We start from the raw sequence: 8370 nt of genomic DNA, 5'->3' as shown, positions 1-8370 counted from the left end.
CACATTGATTGCAGCTTTGTGAAACCCTGAGCAGAAGACCCAGTTAAACTGCACCCAGACTTCTGACCCAAGGAAACTATGAGGTGATAAGTGGATGTTGTTTACAGCCACCAAGATTTGCTATGTAGCACTTAATGGTCCGTCTCCCTCATTCATTGAGGACTTGGACACCTGGGTCACAGGCTTCCTTGGCATCCTGAGTCCTGCCATCATCTGGGGTGATTTCAGTATCTACCTGGGCAGGCTATGCCACTCACAAATCCTTGACTTCTCCCTGACCTCTGACAATCTCTCTTCCTCCCCACCTCAGCCCCCCACCTTCAAGGCCAAATCCTAGACCTTTTCATCATCAGGAGCTGCTCCACCTCAGACATCTTACACTTCAGGTCCCACTCTCTAACTAAAACCAGTTCTTTCTCAAACTCTTAACCATTGTCACCCAAACTGCTCTCTCACTGGCCATCTCCATTTGCTCTCACTCTTGTCCTGCTGCTGCTAATGCCCAGTAAAATGACAACAACAGAATTGTACCACCGGTCCCCGCAATTTTCTATCTCAGCTTACCTTCTCCACAGCCCATCAATCTCATTACATTTTGAAATGTTTCAAGTTGTATTACTTTGCTAGGGCTGCTGTGACTAAGTACCACAAACTAGGTGGCTTAGAACAACACAAGTTTATTGTCTTATAATTCTGGTAGCAGGAAGTCTGAAATCAAGGTATTAGCAGAGCTATGGCCCCTCTGAAACTAGTAAAAGAAGGATCCTCCTGTGCCTCTCCCAGCTTCTGGTGGTTTACAGGCATTTTTTCCCATTCCTTAGCTTGTAGATGTGTCACTTCAATCCATCTGCATGTGGGCATCTTTCTTCTGTGTGTGCTTGTGTCTGTGGCCAAATTTCTCCTTTTGATAAGGACATCGGTCACATTAGATTAGGTAACACCTTAATGACCTGATTTTAACTTGATTACCTCTGTAAAGACCTCATTTCCAAATAAGGTCACATGCTGACATGCTGGGGATCAGGACTCCAACAGATCTTTTTTTTTTTTTTTTTTTTTTTTTGGAGAGGGGAGACACAGCTCAACCTGTAAGAATAGTCAAAGAGAACAGAAGGCTTATAATGCAAAGCAAAGATCCTGTGCTCTACCCCTCAGCACCCCATTCTCATTTTAAATGTTTCTAGTTTCAGTTCTTCTGGTAGTTTGCCTCTGTCTTTGTAAATACTATGCTTATATCTGTATCAACTTTTTTATGTTGTTGTCAACATTCTGCTGACTTCCTGCTATGCTAGATGAGACTATAGTTCACTCATCCTTTCCTCTTTTTAAGTGTATATTTTAAACTCTTGATTATAGTGACTGATCAAAAATATATGAAAGTCCAGAATATTGTATAATGAAACTCACGTGCTCATCACTGCATTTCATCAGTTATCAACTCATGACCAATTTCTTTTATCTCTCCCTACCATTTTCCCTTTTCCTCTTAATATATAGATATATCACTTTTCAGCTATTCTATTGGCTACTTTTGTATCTTTAAATAATATCCCCATACCTCTGTTTCTCTTTCTATCAACTAGGAACAAAAAACTATTGATTTTCCACTTTGTAATGATGATATTAATGTGCCTACACTTCTCTCCACTTCTCTTCCTCGCGTCCTCTTCCCAACTTTCTGTCAGTTGTTGTTGCAGGTTGGGTTCCCACAGAAGCAGACTCTAAGATGAGATTAATATGCAGGAGTTTCTTTGGGCGTTCTCTCAGGATCAATGTCTGTGGAAGGGAAGGAAGGGAAGAGAAATGAAGGGAAGGAATCAGCATTTGGTGGGTGGAGAAGGTGGATTGTGGTGCAGTCTCAAAAAAGGCTCCAGCCAACCCTACAGGGAACTCTGAAGCTGGGATGGTCTTTCAGAGATGTCCTAAGTTGGAGCAAGAGACTGCAGCTCTCTACCTCCAAGTTGAATCACTGAATGTGGGCTTACCGAATAGGAGTCTGACCTCGACTGAGGTGACTGTTTTTATTCAAGGCAATTTTTGAGGGGGGCTGACAGCACTCAAGCCAGCTATGAAAATAAGGATTTTGGTGTTAAGGGAGTCCTGAGCAGTACATGACAGCACCATCATAGCTGTATTTGTACTTTTCCATTATCCATTGTTCTTTAACCATAATTAAGTCTCCTGGGCTTTGTTACAGATTGATTCCCGAAGTTGAAGAACAAACAACTGTGTCTGCAGTATGATGACTATGGTAATGTTATTCATGACAGTAGGATGTAGGCTTAAGATTCATTTCCATTTCTGTCCTTACAGTCATTACCCACTGGCTGCGCAGATGAGAATGCTCAAATGTTCAAATGTTCTCCTTTTTTCATACCTTTAACTTTTTGTCACAAATCTTACCCAGGTTCTAGTTTGCTTTATATTAAACCATGACATTTTTTATAGTTTTTGTTTTTCATGGAGTTACTGATTGCATTTTTTGTAGACAGGAAGCTAGAGCTATGCCTTCTTATAGCCATACCCCTAATATCTTTTAGCTTCTTGTTCTATTTATGTCCTGGAATCCATCCCATTCTTATTGAAGGTACTGGCTTCTGTACCAATTTGAACTGGTTGCTTAATATTTGGTGAGACTATTTTTTAAATTTTATTTTATTGAGTTATAGTCAGTTTACAATGTTGTGTCAAATTCCAGTGTAGAGCACAATTTTCAGTTATACATGAACATACATATATTCATTGTCACTTTCTTTTTCCCCGTGAGCTACCACAAGATCTTGTATAGAAACTTTTAGAGACTTTTGTTTTCTTGTTGTGTTTTGGGCACTCTATGCTTTTAACATATACCTGAGTTCTTCTAGTATCTCAGTTGTACTACCTAGTGAATGAAATTCCCTTATTTCCTGGAGATCTTCCTCCCAGAGTCTCTAATCTTTTGTTGCAATCTGAACTGGTTATTCTCTAGGCCTGCTGCACAGTTGCCATGCTGGAGAATTTCCTAAATAAATGTAGAATTGCTAATTAAGTAATATATGTATTAACTTTATATTTAATATAATTAAATTTATTAAATATATGTATTAAATATGTATTTAATATAATATATAAATTAAATACTTTACCATAATGAATGTATATATCACTTCCTAATGATGTATGATATATTACATATTATATATATCCTTTATATATATAAGTTATGGTGATGGTAGTGATAGTGGCCTGCACTTCCATACACTTCCTTCAGTTGCTTGAGTACATCCTTAAGTAACCTCCTCAGAAAGGGTCGAGTAGGAGGTAAGGTTTTGAATTTTGGCATTTCTGAAAAAGTCTTTGTTCTGTTTTCATACTCGTTTGATAGTTTGGCTATGTATAAAACTTCACACTGAAATTTTATATACTTTTTTTAATCTCTGCAAGCTTTTAGAAACCTTTCCTATCCTTGGTGTTCTGAACCTTCACAAAACTATCCATAAGCTTGGGTATGTTTTCATTCATTGTGCTAGGTAGTCAGTAAACCTTTTCAGTATAAACTGTTTTTTCTTTAGCTCTAAAGTTACTTTTCTAATATATCTTTAATTTCCTCCCATGTTTTTTCTTTTCTATTTCTATAACTTAGTAAAATGTTGGTCTTCCTAGTTGTCTCATATCTTCTTTCATATTTCCTAGGTTTTGTTTTGCCTATGTTATTGAGGCGTAACTTACACTAAAGTGCACAAATCTCAGGTGTAGAGCTTAATTTTTTTCATATGTACTCACTCATGTAATTACTAATCAGATAAAATACCAGAACATTTCCAGCACCCCTGAAGACTTCCTCATGCCCCCCTGCTCTTCAATACTATTCTGACCTTATCACCACAGATTGGCTTTGCTGTTCTATAACTTCATATAAATGTCACTGCACACTAGGCATTCTTTGATGTCTGGATTTTTGTAACTGATGTTATATTTGGGGGATTGAACTATGTTGTTGCTTGTATCAGTAGTTTGTTCTTTTTACTGCTGCATTGTATTCCATTTTGTGATTATCTCACAGTTTTTCTATCCAAAAGATTAGATACAATGGAGGACATTTGGTTTGCTCCCAGTTTGGGGCTATTACGAATAATACTATGAACATTGTTGTTCATGCCTTTTGGTGTCCAGAAGTCTCACATCCGTCAGGGAGGCATATGCCTTTTGGTAGAGTTGCCAGTTCATGGGGTAGGCACGCATTTAACTTTAGCTTTGGTAAATACTGCCACAAAGTTTTCCAAAATGGCTATATCAATGAACACTCTTACAGGCAATGTGTGAGAGTCTGAATCGCTCCACCTTTTTGTCAGCACTTGGTGGTGTCCTTTCCTGATTTCTGTTCTGCATTTTAAAACTTTCTCTCAACTTGATTTTTCAGTCCTTTTATTGAATATTTAATTTTGCCACCATAGTTTTAATTTCCAGGTGATCTTTCACGTTCTTTTGTAATTTTTCCATGGCCATCTATTCTTGTTTAACATATTCAATAGCTTCTCAAATCTTTCTGATGATATTAATAAAAGATATTTTTATTTGTCCTTTTAAAATTATTCTGTTTTGTCCCCTAGTCGTCTGTTTCATCTAGGACCAGCTTTGCTATTTGTCTTTCTTGATATTTCTCTGTCACCTCGTACGAATGTTTGGCCTTTCTTTGTCGTCTGACTACGCTCAGCAATGAGGCCAACTGGCAGCTCTCTGTGCGGGTGGGAATTGCTGATTTGCAGGCTGTGTTTTAAGATGAAGAGGTGGTGTGCTGATGGTTTTGTTGGGGGTTCTCCAAAATGTCATAATATGGAGAGTTTTTTTTTTTTTTTTGGTGGTGGTGGTTTCAATACCCACTCCAGATTTCCCAGCCCTACCCCTAGACAATTTATTCAATTTCTTTAGAAGAGAACCCTTCATTTTTTCATTCGTGGGTTAAATACTAGCTTTGGGGCCTTCTTGGGAAGATTAATGTCCCTATGGAAACCTTCAGTTAACCTCTCTGGCTTAAGTCCCATGTCTTACTCTGCCCACTGTCATACCTGCTATCTCTGAGTTGGGAGACTGTCTAGGCTAAGTTTGTTCCCTCCTTAGCTGAAGTCCCTTTGTAGGTATTGTAGACTGTGGCTTCATCAGTCTCCACTGTGGCAAATTTGGTAGAATTTTTAAGCCATTGCAGGTCCCCTCCCATTTTTTTTTCACTTAAAAAATTGAGATAAAATTCATATAAAATTAACCATTTTAAAGTAAACAATTCAGTAGCATTTAGTGCATTCACAGTGTTGTACAGCCACCACCTCTATCTAGTTTCAAAACAATTTTACCATCCCCGAGGGAAGCCCTGTACATATTAAGCAGTTACTCCCCAGCCCCTCTCCTCCAACCCCTGGCAACCATCGATTTGTGTTCCATCTCTATAATCTACTCTGAATATTTTACATAAATGGAATCATACAATATGTGACCCTTTGTGTCTCAATTTTTTCAGTTAGTATAATGCTTTCAAAAGCCATCCACAGTGTGGCATGCATCAGCGCTTCATTCCGTGTGTATGGCTGCATGATACCCCACTGTATGTGTATACCGCAGTTCACTTATCCATTCTCCTGCTGATGGACATTTTGGCTTGTTCCACTTTTGCCTATTGTGATGTGCTGCTATGAACAAGCATGTACATATATTTGTTTGAGTACCAGTTTTCAGACCTTCTGGGTATATAACTGAGAGTAGAACTGCTCAGTCATATGGTCATTCTGCATTTAACTTTTTGAGGAACTGAAAACTGTTTTCCACAGTACCTGAATCATTTTACATTTCTAAGGGCAATGTATAAGTAGAGTTCCAATTTCTCAACATCCTCACCAACACTTGTTAGTTTTAGGGTTTTTTTTTTTATATGAATCAGCCTAGTGGGTGTGAACTGCTACTTTGCAGTGGTTTTGATGTACACTTCCCTTATAATGAGTGAATATGAGTATCCCCTCCCATCCTTTCTTGCTGGCAGGTTATATTGTCTTTGTTCCTTCATGATGATTTCAAAGGGCAGAAGAGAAATGGTGGACACAGAGATGTGGCACCTAAGACCCCTCCCAGTGGAGGTTTTGCCCCAGCTGCTGGGAGGGCAGCCTTTCAGGGCTGTCTTCCCCTTCAGGGCTTGCCTCAGCTGCAGACAGCTGCCTTGCCCAAGATCACAAACCTCCAAGGGTAGCCGTGTCCAGTGACTTCTCAGGATGATGTAGAAATACCTGGCCATCTCAGCCTAACTCTGGACAACTCTGAAGGGCTATCCTCACTCTAGACTGCCCTGTAGGGTTAGCCAAGACCTGTAGCACAGCTCGACTCTTCTTTCTGTTCACGTTAGCTCCCTTCCCACCCTTTCCAAGGGTATTTCTCACAAAGGCACTCCCTAGGAAACATCCTGCACACTTAACTCTGTTTTAGAGTCAGCTTTCTGAAGAACCCAACCCATTAGAGACAATATATGCATGTTTCTGGTTAATTAACTTGAGCTGGAAGTGGAACCAATCAGTATTTCTTCCATATTCCAGAAATGTATTTAATATTTGCTTTGTAGAAACTATTTTATATAGAAAGATTGGGACTGTGTGCTTTGGATGCCCCTATGAAATCTCATGTAGGCACTGAGCTACAAAGTGCCAATCGTGAGACACGTGAGGCCAGATGTTGTGATGCTTTCAGCTGAATCTTTTCGTTTTTTGTGTGTGAAATGAGGTTACTCCCTTAAAAACTCCTTGATGAGCTGAAGCCACCATGTGAAGGCAGCTGATATTGAGGAAAGTGTTTCACATTCTGGTCTGTTGGGGTGTTTAATAAATACTTTGAAATATCAGCTTTGAAATTTCAGTCTTGAGAGTCATTAAAGTTAAGGGTGTCTACAGCAATCAGGGCTGCTTTATGACCCTGAAATGGGACCACGTGTCCAATGAAGTCAGTCTTCAGCTTTTGCTTTTGTGTCTTCTCCACCATCATCTCCCTCTACTTCCCTATTTCATCTTTCCAGCCTCTCCAGTTGCCCTACAAGTTCAATCTCAGCTGTGCCTGTGACCTCCTGGCTTTTGTTGGAACGTTGAAGGAACATTGCCTCCCCTTTTCCCTCAGTCTTTTCTTTGATGATGGCCATAGCTAGATTGAGGACAGAGAAGCCATCTTTTCTGTCCAGAATTGCGTAGCCATCATACACCCTGTTGGAGCTGGTGGATTAGTCTTAGTGGGCGTGGTTCCTGTGGAACAATTCAAACCTGCTCCCATGGACTCTAATGGCATTAATACTTTCATAATCATAAGAAGCCACTTCGACATCTGCTTGAGTTTTGTTAGGATCACCCATGGAAGGGATCTGACCTTGGAGTCAAAGGTCTATTCGTTTCATGAATGAGTAATGTTGTTGTATTCATTTTGTATTGCTTCATAACAAGTTACCACAAATTTAGTGGCTTAAAACAACACACATTTATTAGTTCAGAGTTTTGGTGGGTCAGGAGTCCAGGCACAGCTTAGCTGAATCCTCTGCTCAGGGTCTCACAAGGCTGCCATGGAGGTGTTGGCCAGGCTGCATTCTCTAGGGGAGTACAGAGTCCTCTATCAAACTCACGTGGTTGTTGGCCCAATCCATTTCCTTGTGGTTCTAGGACCAAGTTATCTTGGCTTCTTACTGGCTGTTGGCTGGCGGCCACCCTCAGGTCCTAAAGGCCACCCACAGTTCCCTGCCATGTAGCTCTCTCTAGTGGCAGTTACAATATGGCTTTTCCAAGACCAGCAAGAAATCTCTAGTGTGTGTCAGCAAGATGGATTCCTGTGCACATCATAATGTGCTCACAGGTGCGACATCCCACCTCACCTTTGCCATATTCTATTGATTAGAAGCGCAGGCTCCACCGACACCCAATGGGAGGGGCTTATCCATGGGCATGACTCATTGGTGCTCATCCTAGGGTGTATCCACCACAGTTGTCAATGAATGCTACCAGTACACCTTTATTCAAATTTAAAGTCTTCCAGAAAGATGTCAATGAGACTGCATGCTCAAATGCTCATAGGCCTCATGTCTGGTCTCTCCTATCTGTCATCAGAGGCCTAACTGTGGTCCAGAACAGGCTCTCCAGTTGCCCCTTCTCCACATACTCCAACACCTCAGCAACAAGTCAGAGAATGCTTGAATCAGTGTCAGATTGGCTGAATTTTTTCACATCTGATTGCTTCCTCTGGAGAAACTCTCTTTTTGACAAATTGAAAGTCCACCTCTGTGACAGCGATCTGCTTGTGCTGCTGTCCCTCCTCCCCTCAGATCGTGTGTGCCGTCGTGGGGGGCGGGGGTGCGCGGTGGCAGGAAAGGACCAGTCTGTCTCC

The sequence above is a fragment of the Camelus bactrianus genome, chromosome X (genome assembly GCF_048773025.1).
Source record: "Camelus bactrianus isolate YW-2024 breed Bactrian camel chromosome X, ASM4877302v1, whole genome shotgun sequence".
In the NCBI taxonomy this organism is placed as follows: Eukaryota; Metazoa; Chordata; class Mammalia; order Artiodactyla; family Camelidae; genus Camelus; species Camelus bactrianus.
This window is presented reverse-complemented; position numbering follows the sequence as displayed.